Below are 19,323 nucleotides of genomic sequence, written 5' to 3'. Positions count from 1 at the left end.
CATCCATGTCCCTACAGAGGACATGAACTCATCCTTGTTTATGGCTACATAGTATTCCATGGTGTATATGTGCCTCATTTTCTTAATCCAGCCTATCACTGATGGGCATTTGGGTTGATTCCAAGTCTTTGCTATTGTGAAGAGTACTGCAATAAACATACCTGTGCATGTGTCTTAATAGAAGTATGATTTATAATCCTTTGAGTATATACGCGGTAATGGGATGGCTGGGTCAAATGGTATTTCCCATTCTAGATCCTTGAGGAATCGCCACACTGTCGTCCACAATGGTTGAACTAGTTTACAGTCCCACCAACAGTGTAAAAGTGTTCCTAGCCGGGCGTGGTGGCTCACGCCTGTAATCCCAGCACTTTGGGAGGTCGAGGCGGGTGGATCACGAGGTCAGGAGACTGAGACCATCCTGCCTAACATGGTGAAACCCCGTCTCTACTAAAAATACAAAAAATTAGGCAGACACAGTGGCTGGTGCCTGTAGTCCCAGCTACTCGGGAGGCTGAGGCAGGAGAATGGCATGGACTGGGAGGCAGACCTTGCAGTGAGCCCAGCCTGGGCAAAAGAGCGAGACTCCGTCTCAAAAAAAAAAAAAAAAAAAAAGTTCCTATTTCTCCAAATCCTCTCCAGCACCTGTTTGTTGTTTCCTGACTTTTTAATGAACACCATTCTAACTGGTGTGAGATGGTATCTCATTGTGGTTTCGATTTGCATTTCTCTGATGGCCAGTGACGATGAGCATTTTTTCATGTGACTGTTTGCTACATAAATGTCTTCTTTGAGAAGTGTCCATTCATATCCTTTGCCCACTTTTTGATGAGGTTGATTTTTTCTTGTAAATTTGTTTAAGTTCTTTGTAGATTCTGGATATTAGCCCTTTGTCAGATGGGTAGATTGCAAAAATTTTCTCCCATTCTGTAGGTTGCCTGTTCACTCTGATGGTAGTTTCTTTTGCTGTGCAGAAGTTCTTCAGTTTAATTAGATCCCATTTGTCTATTGTGGCTTTTGTTGCCATTGCTTTTGGTGTTTTAGTCATGAAGTCCTTACCCATGCCTATGTCCTGAATGGTATTGCCTAGGTTTTACTCTAGGGTTTTTATGGCTTTAGCTCTAACATTTAAGTCTTTAATCCATCTTGAATTAATTTTTGTACAAGGTGTAAGGAAGGGATCCAGTTTCAGCTTTCTATGTATGGCTAGCCAGTTTTCCCAGCATCATTTATTAAATAGCGAATCCTTTCCCCATTTCTTGTTTTTGTCAGGTTTGTCAAAGATCAGATGGTTGTAGATGTGTGGTATTATTTCTGAGGGCTCTGTTCTGTTCCATTGATTTATATCTCTGTTTTGGTACCAGTACCATGCTGATTTGGTTACTGTAGCCTTGTAGTATAGTTTGAAGTCAGGTAACGTGATGCCTCCAGCTTTGTTCTTTTGGCTTAGGATTGTCTTGGCAGTGTGGGGTCTTTTTTGGTTCCATATGAACTTTAAAGTAGTTTTTTCCAATTCTGTGAAGAAAGTCATTGGTAGCTTGATAGGGATGGCTTTGAATCTATAAATTACCTTGGGCGGTATGGCCATTTTCACAATATTGATTCTTCCTATCCATGAGCATGGAATGTTCTTCCATTTGTTTGTGTCCTGTTTTATTTCGTTGAGCAGTGGTTTGTAGTTCTCCTTGGAGAGGTCCTTCACATCCCTTCTAAGTTGGATTCCTAGGTGTTTTATTATCTTTGAAGAAATTGTGAATGGGTGTTCACTTATGATTTGGCTCTCTGTTTGTTGTTAATGGTGTATAGGAATCCTTGTGATTTTTGCACTGTGATTTTGTATCCTGAGACTTTGCTGAAGTTGCTTATCAGTTTAAGGAGATTTTGGGCTGAGACGATGGAGTTATCTAAATATACAATCGTGTCATCTGCCACCAGGGACAACTTGACTTCCTCTTTTCCTAATTGAATACCCTTTATTTCTTTCTCCTGCCTGATTTCCCGGGCCAGAACTTCTAACACTATATTGAATAGCAGTGGTGAGACAGGGCAGCCCTGTCTTGTGGCAGTTTTCAAAGGGAATGTTTCCAGTTTTTGCCCATTCAGTATGATACTGGCTGTGGGTTTGTCATAAATAGCTCTTATTATTTTGAGATACGTTCCATCAGTACCTAGCTTATTGAGAGTTTTTAGCATGAAGGGCTGTTGAATTTTGTTGAAGACCTTTTCTGCATCTATTGATGCAGAAAAGAGTTAATCACGTGGTTTTTGTCTTTGGTTCTGTTTCTATGATGGATTACTTTTATCGATTTGTGTATGTTGAACCAGCCTTGCATCCCAGGGATGAAGCCAATTTGACCGTGGTGGATAAGCTTTTTTGATGTGCTGCTGGATTCGGTTTTCCAGTATTTTATTGAGGATTTTTGCATCGATGTTCATCAGGAATATTGGTCTAAAATTCTCCTTTTTTGTTGTGTCTCCCTGGCTTTGTTATCAGGATGATGCTGGCCTCATAAAATGAGTTAGGGAGTATTCCCTCTTTTTCTATTGATGTATTGATTGGAATAGTTTCAGAAGGAATGGCACCAGCTCCTCTTTGTACCTCTGGTAGAATTCGGCTGTGAATCCATCTGGTCCTGGGCTTCTTTTGGTTGGTAGGCTATTAATTATTGCCTCAATTTCAGGGTCTATTATTCGTCTGTTCAGAGATTCAACTTCTTCCTGGTTTAGTCTTGGCAGGGTGTATGGGTCCAGGAATTTATCCATTTCTTCTAGATTTTCTGGTTATTTGTGTAGAGGTGTTTATAGTATTCCCCGATGGTAGTTTGTATTTCTGTGGGATTAGTGGTGATATCCTCTTTATCATTTTTTATTGTGTCTATTTGTTTCTTCTCTCTTTTCTTCATTAGTCCTGCTAGCGGTCTATCAATTTTATCGTTCTTTTCAAAAAACCAGCTCCTGGATTCACTGATTTTTTGAAGGTTTTTTTGTGTCTCCATCTCCTTCAGTTCTGCTCTGATCTTAGTTATTTCTTGCCTTCTGCTAGTTTTTGAATGTGTTTGCTCTTGCTTCTCTAGTTCTTTTAATTGTGATGTTGGGGTGTCAATTTTAGATCTTCCCTGCTTTCTCTTGTGGGCATTTAGTGCTATAAATGTGCCCCTACACACTGCTTTAAATGTGTCCCAGAGATTCTGGTATGTTGTGTCTTTGTTCTCAGTGGTTTCAAAGAACATCTTTATTTCTGCCTTCATTTCGTTATGTACCCAGTAGTCATTCAGGAGCAGGTTGTTCAGTTTCCATGTAGTTGTGTGATTTTGAGGGAGTTTCTTAATCCTGAGTTCTAATTTGATTGTACTGTTGTCTGAGAGACAGTTTGTTATGATTTCTGTTCTTTCACATTTGCTGAGGAGTGCTTTACTTCCAACTATGTGGTCAATTCTGGAATAACTGCGATGGGGTTCTGAGAAGAATGTATATTCTGTTGATTTGGGGTGGAGAGTTCTTTAGATGTCTATTAGGTCCGCTTGGTGCAGAGCTGGGTTCAAGTCCTGGATATCCTTGTTAACTTTCTGTCTCGTTGATCTGTCTAATGTTGACAGCAGGGTGTTAAAGTCTCCCATTATTATTGTGTGGGTGTCTAAGTCTCTTTGTAAGTCTCTAAGGACTTGTTTCATGAATCTGGTGGCTCCTGTATTGGGTGCGCATATATTTAGGATAGTTAGCTCTTCTTGTTGAATTGATCCGTTTACCATTATGTAATGGCCTTCTTTGTCTCTTTTGATCTTTGTCGGTTAAAGTCTGTTTTATCCAAAACTAGGATTGCAATCCCTGCTCTTTCTTGTTTTCCATTTGCTTGGTGGATCTTCCTCCATCGCTTTATTTTGAGCCTATGTGTGTCTCTGCATGTGAAATGGGTCTCCTCAATACAGCACACTGATGGGTCTTGACTCTTTATCCAATTTGCCAGTCTGTGTCCTTTAATTGGGGCATTTAGCCCATTTACATTTAAGGTTAATATTGTTATGTGTGAATTTGATCCTGTCATTATGATGACAGGTGGTTATTTTGCTCATTAGTTGATGCAGTTTCTTCCTAGCATCGATGGTCTTTACAATTTGGCATGTTTTTGCAGTGGATGGTACCAGTCGTTCCTTTCCATGTTTAGTGCTTCCTTCTGGAGCTCTTGTAAGACAGGCGTGGTGGTGACAAAATCTCTCAGCATTTGCTCGTCTGTTTGTAAAGGATTTTCTTTCTCCTTCGCTTATGAAGCTTAGTTTGGCTGGATATGAAATTCTTGGTTGAACGTTCTTTAAGAATGTTGAATATTGGACCCCACTCTATTCTGGCTTGTAGAGTTCCTGCTAAGAGGTCTGCTGTTAGTCTGATGGGTCTCCCTTTGTGGGTAACCTGACCTTTCTCTCTGGCTGCCCTTAACATTTTTTCCTTCATTTCAACCTTCGTGAATCCGACAATTATGTGTCTTGGGGTTGCTCTTCTCGAGGAGTATCTTTGTGGTGTTCTCTGTGTTTCCTGAATATGAATGTTGGCCTGCCTTGGTAGGTTGGGGGAGTTCTCCTGGCTAATATCCTGAAGAGTGTTTTCCAACTTGGTTCCCTTCTCCCCATCACTTTCACATACAACAATCACAGACAGATTTGGTCTTTTCACATAGTCCCATATTTCTTGGAGGCTTTGTTCGTTTCTTTTTACTCTTTTTTCTCTAAACTTCTCTTCTCACTTCATTTCATTCATTTAATCTTCAATCACTGATACCCTTTCTTCCACTTGGTTGAATCGGCTACTGAAGCCTGTGCATCTTTCACATAGTTCTCGTGCCATGGTTTTCATCTCCATCAGGTCATTTAAGGTCTTCTCTATGCTGTTTATTCTAGTTATCCATTCTTCTAATCTTTTTTGAAGGTTTTTAGCTTCCTTGTGATGGGTTCGAACATCCTCCTTTTGCTCGGAGAAGTTTGTTACTACCGATCTTCCGACGCCTACTTCTGTCAACTCATCAAATTCATTCTCCCTCTGGCTTTGTTCCATTGCTGGCGAGGAGATGGGGTTTCGGTGTGGATTTCCTTTTTATTGTTTTTGATGCTATTCCTTTCTGTTTGTTAGTTTCCTGTTAAGTCTGGTCCTTCAGTTGCTGGTCTACTGGAGTTTGCTGTAGGTCCACTCCAGACCCTATTTCCCTGGGTATCACCAGTAGAGGGTGCAGAAAAGTAAATACTGCTGCCTTATCCTTTCTCTGGAAGCTTGGTCTCAGAGGGGCACCCGGCTCTATGAGGTGTCAGCTGGTCCCTACTGGGAGGTGTCTCCAAGTTAGGCTACACAGGGGTCAGGGACCCACTTGAGAAGGCAGTCTGTCCGTTCTCAGAGCTCAAACACCTTGCTGGGAGGACCACTGCTCTCTTCAGAGCTGTCACACTGGGACATTTAAGTCTGCAGAAGTTTCTTCTGCCTTTTGTTCACTTGTGCCCTGCCCCCAGTGGTGGAGTCTACAGAGGCAGGTGGACCTCGCTGAGCTGGGGCGGGCTCCACCCAGTTAGTTCCAGCTTCCATGGGGCTTTGTTTACCTAGGCAAGCCTCAGCAATGGCGGACGCCCCTCCCCCAGCCAGGCTTGCCACTTCACAGTTCAATCTCTGACTAGCAGCGAGCAAGCTCCATGGCATGGGACCCACTGAGCCAGGTGCTGGATATAATCTCCTGGTGTGCCATTTGCTAAAAACATTGGAAAAGTGCAGTGTGTAGGTGGTAGTGTCCCGATTTTCCCAGTACAGTCTGTCAGGGCTTCCCTTGGCTAGAAAAGGGAAATCCTCTGACCCCATGCACTTCCCAGATGAGGTGATGCCCCACCCTGCTTCAGCTCACCTTCAGTGGGCTGCACCCACTGTGCAGCCTGTCCCAAGGAGATGAACCAGGCACCTCAGTTGGAAATGCAGAAATCACCTGTCTTCTGCATCGATCATGCTGAGAGCTGCAGACCGCAGCTGTTCCTATTTGGCCATCTTGGAATGGACCCCTGGCTCACACCTTTAATCCCAGCACTTTGGGAGGCCAAGGTGGGCGGATCATGAGGTCAGGAGATTGAGACCATCCTGGCTAACATGGTGAAACCCTGTCTCTACTACAAATACAAAAATTAGCCAGGTGTGGTTGTGTACACCTGCAATCCCAGCTACTCAGGAGGCTGAGGCAGAGAATCGCTTAAATGCAGGAGGCGGAGGTTGCAGTGAGCAGAGATCATGCCACTGCGCTCCAGCCTAGGTGACAGATCGAGACTCCATCTCAAAATAAAATAAAATAAAATAAAATAAAATGAAAATCTGAATTTACATTTCTCATGTGTTGTAGGATTTCATGAGAAATTAACATTAAATTGGTCTGGAATAGTTAGTTATACAGGATGCCTGCCAGAAAGAAAGAAAAAAAAAAAATGACTGGAGGGACATTCCTACAACCTGCTGTTTAGCACTTGCTCAGAGAAAAATCTTCACTCATGATAAACTCTCAACCTAAATTTACTTACACACTCCAATGTTGTGGTGAACACATAACTTTGCAAAGTTTGTAGAGGTATTTCTGGATGATAAACCACTACAAGAAAATGCTGGGTAAAAGGAGAGGCACATTTCTGTCAGAGAGAACATTTCCCCTAGATATGTAGATATGTAGAGTTTGCTCTCTTATTTTGTCTCTACTAAAATGATACCTCCTAAACAATACCAAAGAAGTACAATATAATAAATATAAAGCAAATACTTGTAAAACTACTATATAGGCCCAGAAACACCACCCACATTCTGATATTACACATCCCTTCCTACTTGTAAGCCTGCTTTTCACTCTAGAAATAACCAATATTTTAACGTTTATGGTAAGCACTTCCTTGCTTTTCTTTATAATTTCATATATATATATATATATGAAATTTTAGTTATATCATGTCTACAAGATTTATCTATGTTGTTACGGAGAGCTGAAGTCCATTTAGTTTTATTGCTGTAGAGCATCCCATTGTATGAATATACTATAATTTATTTGTTATGCTATTAATAGGCATTTCATTGTTTCTAGAGGCTATTACCGTATTCTTGTATACGTCTCCTAGTATACATATTACTGATACACCAGGGGTTCTGTCTAGGTCCTGCTGCTTGCTGCACAGAAAGCCAATCACTGAGGCAATGAGTACTGCCAAGGAAGAAGGCTTTAATCAGGTGCTGCAGCCAAAGAGATGGGAGCTCAGCATCAACTCCATCTCCCTGGCTCACTAACTCTAGGGGTTTATATAGCAGGGAAGAAATGTAACAATGTATAAGAAAGCAAGAACTAGGGAGGAGCAAGGAGGCATCTGGTGAGTTTTGGTTCTTTGATACTTTTTTCAGAGGCCTGATAGTCCTTTTCTGTGGAAAAAAAACTCAGATAAAACAAATACAAATTTCAAGCTTTAAGAGCAGAAGGGTCAATTTCTATGTGTATCCCAAAACAACTGTCTATGGGACTGTTGGGCCAGTTTCACACATATGCATACATGTTTCTAAGGAATACACCCAGGAGTAAAATTATCGAGTCATAGGGCATGCATCTTTATTAGATGACGCCAAGACTCCCACCAGTAATGGAAGCATAATTTGTCTTTGTAGTTCCACATCCTTAACAACAGTTGGTATTATCAAACTTTTACATTTTTTCCTGAGTGGTATGTAGTGGTATCTCAGTGTGGACTTTATAATTTTCATTACGTTGATTTACTCTATGAATTACAGGTTGAAGGTTACTTTCTTTCAGTACACGGAAGATGTCAATTACTTATGCCTTTCTTTATTGCTATTTAGATTAGCAATTAGTTTCCTTGTCACTTGTTTGAAAGTAATTTCTTGGTTTTTCTCTGGATTCTTTTAAGAATCTCTACATATTTGGTTGCCTAAAGTTTTAACATGATATATCAAGCAGAATACAGATTTCTGTATTTTGTTACTCGATATTTGTCAGTCTCTTGAATCTATTGAATGATATCCATCATCAATTCTGGAAAAACTTCCCCTGTTATTTCCTGAAATACTGTTTCTCTCTGGGACTTCAGTTAAGTGATATTAGATCTAACTGTGTTCCCCCGGTCTTTTGCCCTTTCTTCTATAATTTCCTGTGTTTGCTCTCAGTACTCTAATGTATTCTCACCTTTCTTTCAGTTCATTAATTTCTGCTTTGGCGGCATATAAGCTTTATGAAAACTAGTCTAGTCTAATCTACTGAAATGTTGCTGGCATTACCCAGCCTGCATTATCAGAAGTAGAATGCCACTGTGTTTTATATTACACTTTACTTCTATTTGTAGTTTTTTGTTCATTTTCTAACTTCTCCTCCAGAATGTTACATTCCAAGAGGTTAGGGACTTAAAAAAAAAAGCATTATATTCCCAATACCCAGAGAGCTCTTTACATATGATCTTTTTAAAAACTGTTGAATAAAAATATTAATTTTTTTACAAGTTGTAAAATATTTCTTCAAAACTATTATGCATGTTACCATCAATGTATAAAAGTCCTGTTTCCCCCCGCACTTTTGTTAACATTGTATATTCTGTCTTGTAAATCCTTCCTGTTTTACAAAACTGTGACATATCATAGTTTTATTTTTATTTATTTAATAAGGTTGAATCACCTTTTATTAGGCATTTGTGAGATTCTTCATGAAATTGGTAATTTCCTCTGCTCATTTTTCTGTTGGGTTTTCTTTTTTTGTTAATTTAAAGGGGTAGGTAGATTATATATTTTTACCTTATAACCTGTATATATTGTAAGAATTGCAAATGTTTTCTTAATTTGTTATTTGTCATTTGTCTTTTAACTTTATTTTGTCTTTTGCTATATAGAAATTTTGCGGCCAGACATGGTACCTCACGCCTATAATCCCAGCACTTTAGGAGGCTGAAGTGGGCAGATCACAAGGTCAGGAGTTTGAGACCAGCCTGGCCAATATGGTGAAACCCCATTTCTACTAAAAATACAAAAATTAGCCTGGCGTGGTGGCAGCACCTGTAGTCCCAGCTACTCAGGAGGCTGAGGCTGAGGCAGGAGAACCACTTGAACTGGGGAGGTGGAAGTTGCAGTGAGCCAAGATCACGCCACTGTACTCTAGCCTGGGTGACAGAGTGAGACACTGTATCAAAAAAAAAAAAAGAAAGAAAGAAAAAGAAAAAAGAAATTTTGCATTTTTAAATAGGCAATTCTGTAAGTCTTTTATGACTTCTGGGTTTATTTCATAATTATAAAGAAATTCCTTACTCCAAGAATATGAAGTTATTCTTCAACATCTTCTTCTATTATTTATTTCATGTCTTAAATATTTAAATTTTTAATTCACTGAAATTTATTTTTGGGTGTGGTATACAGTGAGAATCTATTTTTTTTTCCAAACAGGCAATTTTTCCAAGACTACTTATTTAAATATGTCTTCTTTCTTCACTAAATAAAACATTGCATTTGTACATACTAAACTCATGTTTAGGCAATGTTCTGGATTATTTACTTTGCTCCATTCATCTGCTTATCATTGCTTATCTCTGGAAAATCTTAAGGACTGCTAATAGGGTATTTGAAAAAACATTTAAGAGTTTATATCACAGTAGAACCTAGTTATTTTACTAATAATCATTTTTCATATTCTATTTAATATTTATCACAAATAATAATTATAACTTACAAAGGACTTTCAATATATTATCACATAAAAGTCACCAAACCCATATAAAATATGCTCCCGTTCATTCATTAAGCAAATATTTATCGGACACATTTTACAAATAACTAACTATACTGGTTAATGGGTACAAAAATTATCAAAATTGACAGAGCTCCTACACTTATGAAACTTACATACCAATAGGGTGTACTAAAAAATTCTTCAATTGCGCATATATATATATATATATTCTGAAATATATATTCTTTATATTTACAATTTGTAGACATTATATGTACCACAACTGACAAAGGTGCTATAAAGGAAAAGAACGGTTCCAGCATCAACTCATGGTACAACTCCGGGGACCACCTTCACATCATCTATGGAGGTCCCTGAGGTTGTGCAGCACACAGCGGGCACAATTGTATGCAGTTGCCCTGCAGGTGCTAATATAAGAATAACACATGAGATCTAATTTATATCTGTGACTCAGGGAAGGATCCTCTGCAAATAGGACCTTTAAACTGAGGCCTGAAGGATGGATAGGCATGAACTAGGTACATGGTGAGGGCATATGATGTGGCTTCCAAGACAAACAGACTTCTCAAAGATGGGAAAGATGTGGGCACACCCAGAGAACAATATGGCTGGACTATCAGGAGCGTAGTGGGCAACCATTCTTGTTTTCAGTGCTTAAACTAAGAAAATCTCAGGCAAACTGGGATGGCTAGTCACCACAACAGGAGTGAGATGGAGTGTACTAGCATGGGGTGAGGTTGGAGGTGGGGTGGGGAACAGCAAGCAAGCAGGGACCTTATAGGCCACGTGAAAGTTTTTCTGTTGTGTATCCTACACACAACAGAAAGCTAATAGATGTTTCAAGCAAGCAATGGCAAACTCTGCTTTACATTTTTAAAAGATCACTTTGGTAGGCATGTAATGAATGAACTGGTTGAGGGCAGGAGACTATCTGGAGGCAAATGCAGCACTTGAGATGAGATGAGGGCTCCTCAGAGTTGGGAAACTAGAGGTTCTTACCATGCTCATTACCATGAGCAGCCTGGTAATAGTACCTCATAATCCATTTTATAGATGACAATGTTGAAACTTGGGAAAGTTTCAGAACTTGTCTGATATCACACAGCCAGTGTGGGAAGGCTAGATTCAACCTCGGATCTTTTCACTCTGTATCTCTTGATTCTCACTATACCATGCAGACTTCTTGCTTTATATTTCCTATATAAGAAAACAAACCTGAAAAGATGCATTCAATTGCATGATCGGTAGGATGACAGTTTCTTAGGAAAATAAAAGGGGAAAATATATTTTGTATTTAATAAATGTTGTGGTTTCTCCTAATCATTTGTTAAAACTCAATTTAAAACACAAAATTCACAGTTAAAATGTTGAGATTATTTAATTATAAAATATAAATTTATAAAAACTTAATGTAAATAGTGTACATATTGTGTGGCTTCACTTGAAAAACGAAAATGACTACTTTGAATAGTGGGGAAGAGAAACATTATCAATGTTGAAGTAAGAAAATATTATGCATTTCTGATTCTAAGTTCTGAATTTATAGGATCCTACTGAAAACCCCTAGAAAACTCTCTAGGATATAATAAATCTTGTCAATGGAAGAGGTGTATATAGATAGAAATATAAATTTGGGCCCATCACACTATTGCTGTGCATTCAACTAGAACTGCATTTATTCCAACCGTACATTAAGCACCTTTGTCAAATGCACCTATTTTTCATAAGCTATTCAACTAAAAATAACTGTATATCTTTCCAAGAGAAAATTAAACAAAAAAAAGAATACATTCATGTAAGAACATAACTGGGAAAACGGAAATAAAACTATACGTGTAATTTGTCAATGCTAACATAGAGCTATCCATCTAAAGATACTCTCTGAAATCCATGCCACCAGGGACAGAAAAACATTTCACTGTCACCATACCTTGCAGTGTCTGAAAGTTTTATTTCCATGATGATAAACCTGCAAATCAACTTGCTGTAATATGTTGATTGCATTTGCTGATACTACAGCTCTCCAAGGACTATTTTTTTGAGAAGTTGACAAGTAACATAAAATTATTTATCAGACAATGGCATCTTATTTGCGATTCTTCAGTGATGAAAAACTGCTGTGCCTAGTGAATGCTGGAGCCAGGCATTTGGCTGATTCATTTAGAAACTCTCAAACTCTTGGGAGAAATATTTAAGTAAATGACTGTACTTCACCACACAATTATCCCCACAGGAGGCCCCCCAACAATTTCAAGATCTTGCACCTACCTACTTAGCACATAAAATGATATCTATTAAACTATAAAAGTGCATCATCTCAGTAAGAATGTAGAATTTTATGATAGTTAGAATAACACTGAAAACATTAATTCTGTTTATTAATGATTTCACACCCATGAAATTCAAATAAAGTAGGGCTTTTATCTTACAGTACCCTATTTATGAAATGGATTCCTGTTGCTTCATTATTCCTTTTCCAGGTTATTAAAATTGTTTAATAGTGCAGAACAAATGGAGAAATTATTCATGATATCCTGGAACATTTAATGCTAGCTCTTGCAGTGTCATTTTATGCCTAGAATAGAAGTTCTCAAAGAGTAGTCCAGGAACCCCTGGAAGTCTCTGAGACTCAGGAAGTCCAAACTCTAACAATACCAAGATGTTATTTGCCTTTTTCACTCTTGTCCAGTCATTAATAAACAGTTTTCCAAAGGTTATATGGCATGTAATATCACAATAGACTAAATACAAAGCAGATATGAGACTACCGCTGCCTTCTCTTAGGCTAGTCATTAAAAAAACATAAAAATGTAAACTAACACCATTGCTTTAAACAAATTTTTTATTTTGGAAAATATAGTTACCTTTCATAATAAGTATGTAACTTATGTTAATATGTATAGATTTATTACTGTTATTTTTAAGTGACTATTTTAAAATTCTGTTTTAGTTTCTAATACAGTATATATCTATAGATATAACCATGTAAACAAAAGCTCTTCAGTGTCCCAAGCAATTTTTAAGCATGTTAAGGTGTCCTGGTGCCAAAAAGTTTGAAAACTGCTAACCTAGAGTTTATTCAGTAGCTGGGGATTACCACACCATCACACTGTTGTGCAACCATCACCACTATCCCTGTCCAGAACTTTTTTATTTTCCCAAATGGAAACTCTGTACCATGAAACAGTAACTCCCCATTACTCCCTTCCCCTAGCCCCTGACAACCACAGTTCTACTTTCTATCTCTATGATTTTGGCTGCTATATGTAGCTCATTAAAGCAGAATTATGCAATATTTGTCCCCTTGTGTCTGGCTTATTTCATGTAGCATAATGTCTTCAAGGTTCATTACATGGTGGCATGTATCAGAATTTTCTTCCTTTTTAAGGTTGAATAATATTCCATTGCATGTATGTTATGCTTTGTTTATCCATTCATCCATCAATGGACATTTGAGTTGTTTCACCTTTTGGCTCTGGTGAATAGTGCTGCTGTGAACATCGGTGTAAAAATATCTCTTTGAGATCCTGTTTTCAATTTTGGAGGGTATATAATCAGATGTGGAACTGCTGGAAAATATGGTAATTCCATGTTTAATTTTTTGAGGAATCACCATACTGTTTATACAGCAGCTACCCCGTCTTAAATTCCCACCAGCAGTGCATAAGGGCTCCAATTTCACCACATCCTGGCCAACATTTGTTATTTTGTTTTTTTGATAGTTGCCATTCTAATGGGTGTGAAGTGGTATTTCATTGTGATTTTTAATTGTATTTCCCTAGTGATTAGTGATATGGAGCATCATTTCATGTGCTTGTTGGCCATCTGTGTATCTTCTTTGGAGAAATTTCTATTCAAATTTTTTTGCCCATTTTTTTAATTGGGCTGTTTGATTTGTTGTTGTTGTTTTCAAGAGTTCTTTATATATTCTGGATACTAATCCGTTATTGGATATGTGCTTTGCAAATATTTTCTCCCATTCTGTGGGTTGCCACCTTACTATGTTGATACTGTTCTTTGATACATGGAATCTTCTCATTTTGATGAAATCCATGTTTATCTATGTTTTCTTTTGTTGCTGGTACTTTTGGTGTCATATCAATAAATTACTGTCATATCCAATGTCATGAGCTTTCTTCTATGTGTTTCTATAGTTTTAGGTTTTTGATCTATTTTAAGTTAATTTTTTTTGGTATGAGGTAAGGGTGCAGCTTTATTATTTTGCATATAGATATCCAGTCTTCCTAATATCATTTGTTGAAAAGACTGTCCTTAACTCTCTTTTTAAACATTATATTTTTTATCATAATTAAGAGTATTTGTGGTAGGCAGAATAATAATCCCCAAACAATGTTCACATACTAATCCCCAGAGTTTGTGAATATGTTATCTTACATGACAAAGTAGAGTTAAGACTGACATAATTAAGATTGTTAATTTGCCACCTTTAAAATAGGGAGATCATCCTGGATTACCTGGGTGGGTCCAATATAATTCTAAGAGTCCTTAAAAATAGAAGACGGCACAGCACAGAAGAGGGAGAACCAGAGAGATGGCAGTATAAGAAGGGCTTGGTCCAGTGTTGCTGGCTTTGAAGATAGAGAAAGGAGGGCACAAACCAAGGAATGCAGGAGCTCTATGAGCTGGAAACAGCAAGGTCACTAGAGCCTCCAGAAGGAATGCAGCCCAGCTGACATATTGATTTTAGCCCAGTGAGACCACTTTTGGACTTTTAATCTGCGGAGCTGTAAGGGAGTCCATTTGCATTGCTTAAGCCACTAAGTTTGTGATTATTTGTTACAGCAGCAATGAGAAAGCAATACAGTATTATTTTTTCTAGGTATTAAACGTATTTTTTGAAATTATCAAAGAAAAAAACTGAAACTGAGTAGTTGCTAAACTTTAGATAATTGTTCCTTTACCACAAGAGATGTTAGTTAATAACATACCTCTGTAAGGATAATAATTATAACAATGTGAAGAGGCTGGAGTCTCTATCTTTTATTGGCTATGTGTTTCACTTTTAGATACTATTAATTGACTTTCTGCTGTTAAAGAAGTCTGTACACTAAGGCTTTTTTCCAACTCACCTTTCCATACCTCCCAATTTTGGTAACATGTTATTTTTATGTTGTTAAATGTTGTAATATTTACAATAATTATATTTTGTTCTGAAATCATAATTTCTAGAGACCTTTTAGTCTTCAGAATTGGGAGATTATCTTCACATTTTACCCTGGATTAAGAGATTCAATGCCCCACTAAACTTTTTACCACAGGGTATTAGTCCATTAGTATCACTATAATTATAAGGAATATCTGAGGATGGGTAATTTATAAAGAAGAGAAGTTTATTTTGGCTGAGCGTTCTGCAGGCTGTACAGCAAGTGTTGTGCTGGCATCCACTTCTGGTGAGGGCCTCAGGAAGCTTAAAATCATAGCAGAAGGTGAAGGGGGAGTGGGTGCCACATGGTGAGACAGGAAACAACAGAAGGGAACAAGAAGGGGGAAGATGGTGAGACAGGAAGCAACAGAGGGGAACAAGAAGGGGGAAGATGCTACACTCTTTTAAACAACCAGATCTCATCTGAATGCATCAAGTGAGAAATCACCCATTACTTTAAGGATGGCATTAAGCCATTCATGAGGGATCTGCCTCTATGATCCAAATACCTCCCACCAGCCCCAACCTCCAACATATTTGTCTTGTTTCTTTTCTATCACCCCCAGTTGAATGGAGGCTCCATGGAGGCACGGATTTGTGTCTGCTTTGTTCACTCCTGAATCCCCAGTGCACAGGACAGTGCTGGGCACATGTGAGTGCTGGAACAGTAGTTTTTGAAAGCATGAATAAGTTCATTTGCTGCTAAAGAATTTTTGCTTCTTTAAAAAAAATTTTTCTAGCTCAAGTTTCCCAAAACGACTAACAAAATACCTTGAACTTAGCAGTTTCTCAGTAAATATTTATGGATTTATACATTGATGTGTAAAGTTAAATATAATCACAAGGCTATATGTGATTAAAAACAGTAGAGGTATAAAGTTCTATGGTAAGTGAGCAATTAGAAAAAACATTTCTGTTTGGACTGACTGTGAAACAGTCTGTAAGCCTTTAACATTAACGAAAATTAGTAAAATAGTAGTAAAATAATTATTAATCACTACACTCCAGCAACTGCTCTAAGTGCTTTTAAAGTCCTCACAGTAATGCTATGACATCAATATTATCATGATTTTCATCTAACAGATGAGGAAACTGAGGCACAGATGTTTCAGGTGTTTGACCCAAATTATACAGTTAGTGATCGGAAAAGACAGAATTATAGCCCAGACAGTCTGGCTAAATAACCTGTTCTCTTGACTGCTATTCAAACAGGAGATAAAAGGGTTTATGTTTTTAAAATGAATAAAGGAAATGCTATGGTTTTAATGTTTGTGTCTCCCCTAAATTTATATGTTGAAAAGTAATCACCAATGTGATGATATTAGAAGTTGGAGCTTTTGAGGGGAGATCAGATTGTGAGAATGGAGCCTTCATGAATCGGATTAGTACCCTTATAAAAGATGCAGTGAGAAGTCATCATCTATGAACCAGAAAATAGGCCCTTGCCAGACACTGAATCTGCCAATGCATTGATCTTGGATTTCCCAGCCTCCAGAATGGTAATAAATAAATGTCTGTTGTTTATAAGCCACCTAGTCTATGGTATTTTGTTATAACAGCCTGAACAGACTAAGACAGGAAGTGTCTTAGTTTCCTAGGCCTGCTGTAATGAACTCCCACAAATTTCGTGGTTTAAAACAACAGAAATTTATTCTCTCACAATTCTGGAGGTCAGAAGTCCAAAATCAGGGCACTGGCAGGGTTGGTTCCTTTTGGAAGCTCTGAGGAAGAATCTGTTCCAGGCCTCCTTCCTAGCTTCTGGTGGCTGTTGGCAATCCTTGGTCTTCTTTGGCTGGTAGTTGCATTACTAAAATCTCTTCATATCATCTTCTTTGTATTAACATATCTCTGTGTCTGCTTTATTTTTTCTTATCTGATAAGGACTTGTCACTGGATTCAGGGCCCACTTGTAATCCAGGGTGATCTCACCTGAAGATCCTTACCTTAATTTTATCTACAAAGATCTTTATTCCAAATAAGGTCACATTCTGAGGTTCCAAGCAGACATACCTTTTGGTGGTCAGAATTCAACTCACTATAGGAAGTAATGAAACACTTTGGGGTAGAGGAAAACTGAAAACTTCACTGTAGGCTCTATAGGGCAGAAGCAAGTCTGTCTTGCTCACTACTGGATTCCCTTTTCTCAGCAGAATGGATGCCTGATAAATATTTGTTGAAGATTGAATGTTGATGAAAGATAAAAGTGGTGTTCAGGGAATGCTTTGCTAAAGGATATGAAAGGCAATTGCCTAGGAGCAGGAAAATCAATTAGGATTCAAAAGTGCAAGGATATAATGGTACCTACAAAGTACAAGGATAACAGCAATGTTAAATTCCTAAAAGAAAGGACTCCAGAATCCCTAAAAGGAAGCCCAGAAAGAAGAAAACAGGTAATTTTTAAGAGATTTCTACAGAGCCACATAAGATAACCACTTTTGAAGCTCAAAGAGGCAAACTGTCACTTAAGAAAATAAAGTCTATTATACTAGGTTAGTGCAAAAGTAATTGTGGTTTTTGCTATTGCTTTCAATGGCAAAAATTGAAATTGCTTTTGCACCAATCTAATAATAAATCTTTTAGAGGAAAAAGAAATACCACTGACTATTTTCCTATCACCATAAAATCATACTATTTTAATCACAAAGGAACCAAAATAAATGGACATTGTTGAGGCCACACAAGCATTCTGGAGATATGAACTCACAAAACACACTTCTATGTACGAGGCTATATAAGAAACAGCTCATTACACAACTACACATAAGAGACACACTCACACGATGACACTCCAGGCCAGCTTTAGTCCCAGTGTCAAGCCTCTATCTGCCTGTGTACCCTCCATTAACTCAGGGTTTGGTTATTTGCTCCCAGATGTCACTAATGACTGTTAGCTATTTTACCGGACCATCTCTAATTAAATTGTATTTTGTCTTCAGTCTTATAAAATCAGCTGGTTTGAACACTTCTGATTCATTAACATGATCAACTGGTTTTGAATAAATGTAAGCTTTGTCTTTCACTGGTTGGGAAGGAATTATTGTTAGGTAAACTCTGAAATACTTTATTTTCAATCTGTGTGACTTTTGGGGCTTTCACCTGCCACAGTATGGTCTGAGAGAGCATAACAGTATCACAGTGTTGGGTCCTAATACGATCTGGAAGTAGCACTTCAACCAAACACCCGTACTCATTTCTTCTATTTAGTGGAAAGCTGTCACAGCAGAGAAGAGAAACCTCTGAAAAAAAATTACAGATGGGGCTGGGTCCAGTTCAACAATACCTCTTTTATCTTTTACCTCTTTGCATTTCAGTGTCCTTCTCTATGAAAAAGCAGAAGAGTTATTGACACATGTTGTCAGTATTTGAGAATTTCTGTAAACCAATCCCTCATTCCAAGGAAGAACTAGAAAATGAGGGAAATATAATTTTTTGTTAGTTTTAAGTTGAAATATAAGATCAACATTTAATAGTAGTTATAGTGATTATTGAAACAGGTTTCCCACCAGAATCACCTGTGGAACTTTTAAAAAATTTAGATACTTAGATTTTACTCTGGAACAGTGCTGACCAATAAGACTTTCTTCGATGATGAAATGTTCTAGAAGTATGCTGTCCAACACAGTACCCACTAACCACATATAATTATTAAGCACTTGAAATGTGACTAATGTGACTGAGGAACAGATTTTTAATTGTATTTAACTTTAATTAATTTAAAGTAATCACATGTGACTAGTGGATTTCAAATTAGACAGCATACTTCTAGACAAATTGCTTTTAGTGTGTGCTCCTCAAACCCACAGCACCAGTATCACCAAGGAACTTGTTAGAAACATAAATTCTTGATCTCTGCCCAAAAGGAAATACCCACTACCCAAGACCTATTGAATCAGAAGCCCTGAGGGCAGGGCTCTGCCACTGGTGGGCTGGTAAATAAATGTTTTAACAACTGGCTCCTGGAGAGAGGGAAGCCCTGATTAGTAGCATTTGCCAATGTTTCTGGTGTAAATACTTTCAATATGGCTGATTTCAAGCTACTCACATGATACCACCTGAACATAAGATTGGAAAGAGATATATACAGTAGGCTCTGAGAGTCAGTGTGCGTCAGCTTCAGCATGCCATTGAACCCATTAATCTGTGTTCTAGTTAGTCCTTCAGCTGATTCTGATGCCCAGTACAGTTTGAGTACCATGGATCACGACCTTCTAAATCAGAGTCTAAAACAACAGATACAATGGTGTTTGTATTTTCAAATCTTCATAAGGGATTTTAATAAGCAGCCCAATTGGAAGGCCTGGACTCAGAACACATATAAACCAAGTCACCTTGAAGAGCCAGACTCAGACTATAATACCTCTCACTCCTGAGCATGGACAAGACTGGAGCCCTCAAAGTAGAGAGTCACATCCAGCCTGCCTTCCTTTACAGA

The 19,323-nt window shown here is 38.0% G+C and overlaps 1 protein-coding gene across 12 annotated transcripts in view; it reads right to left on the bottom strand.

Moving 5' to 3' along the window:
- The window catches only part of NEK11 (NIMA related kinase 11), a 310,384-nt gene that overhangs the window by 139,105 nt on the left and 151,956 nt on the right, over nt 1-19,323 (bottom strand). The window lies entirely within an intron of this gene.

The sequence above is a fragment of the Macaca thibetana genome, chromosome 2, assembly GCF_024542745.1.
Source record: "Macaca thibetana thibetana isolate TM-01 chromosome 2, ASM2454274v1, whole genome shotgun sequence".
Lineage (NCBI taxonomy): Eukaryota > Metazoa > Chordata > Mammalia > Primates > Cercopithecidae > Macaca > Macaca thibetana.
This window is presented reverse-complemented; position numbering and strand designations above follow the sequence as displayed.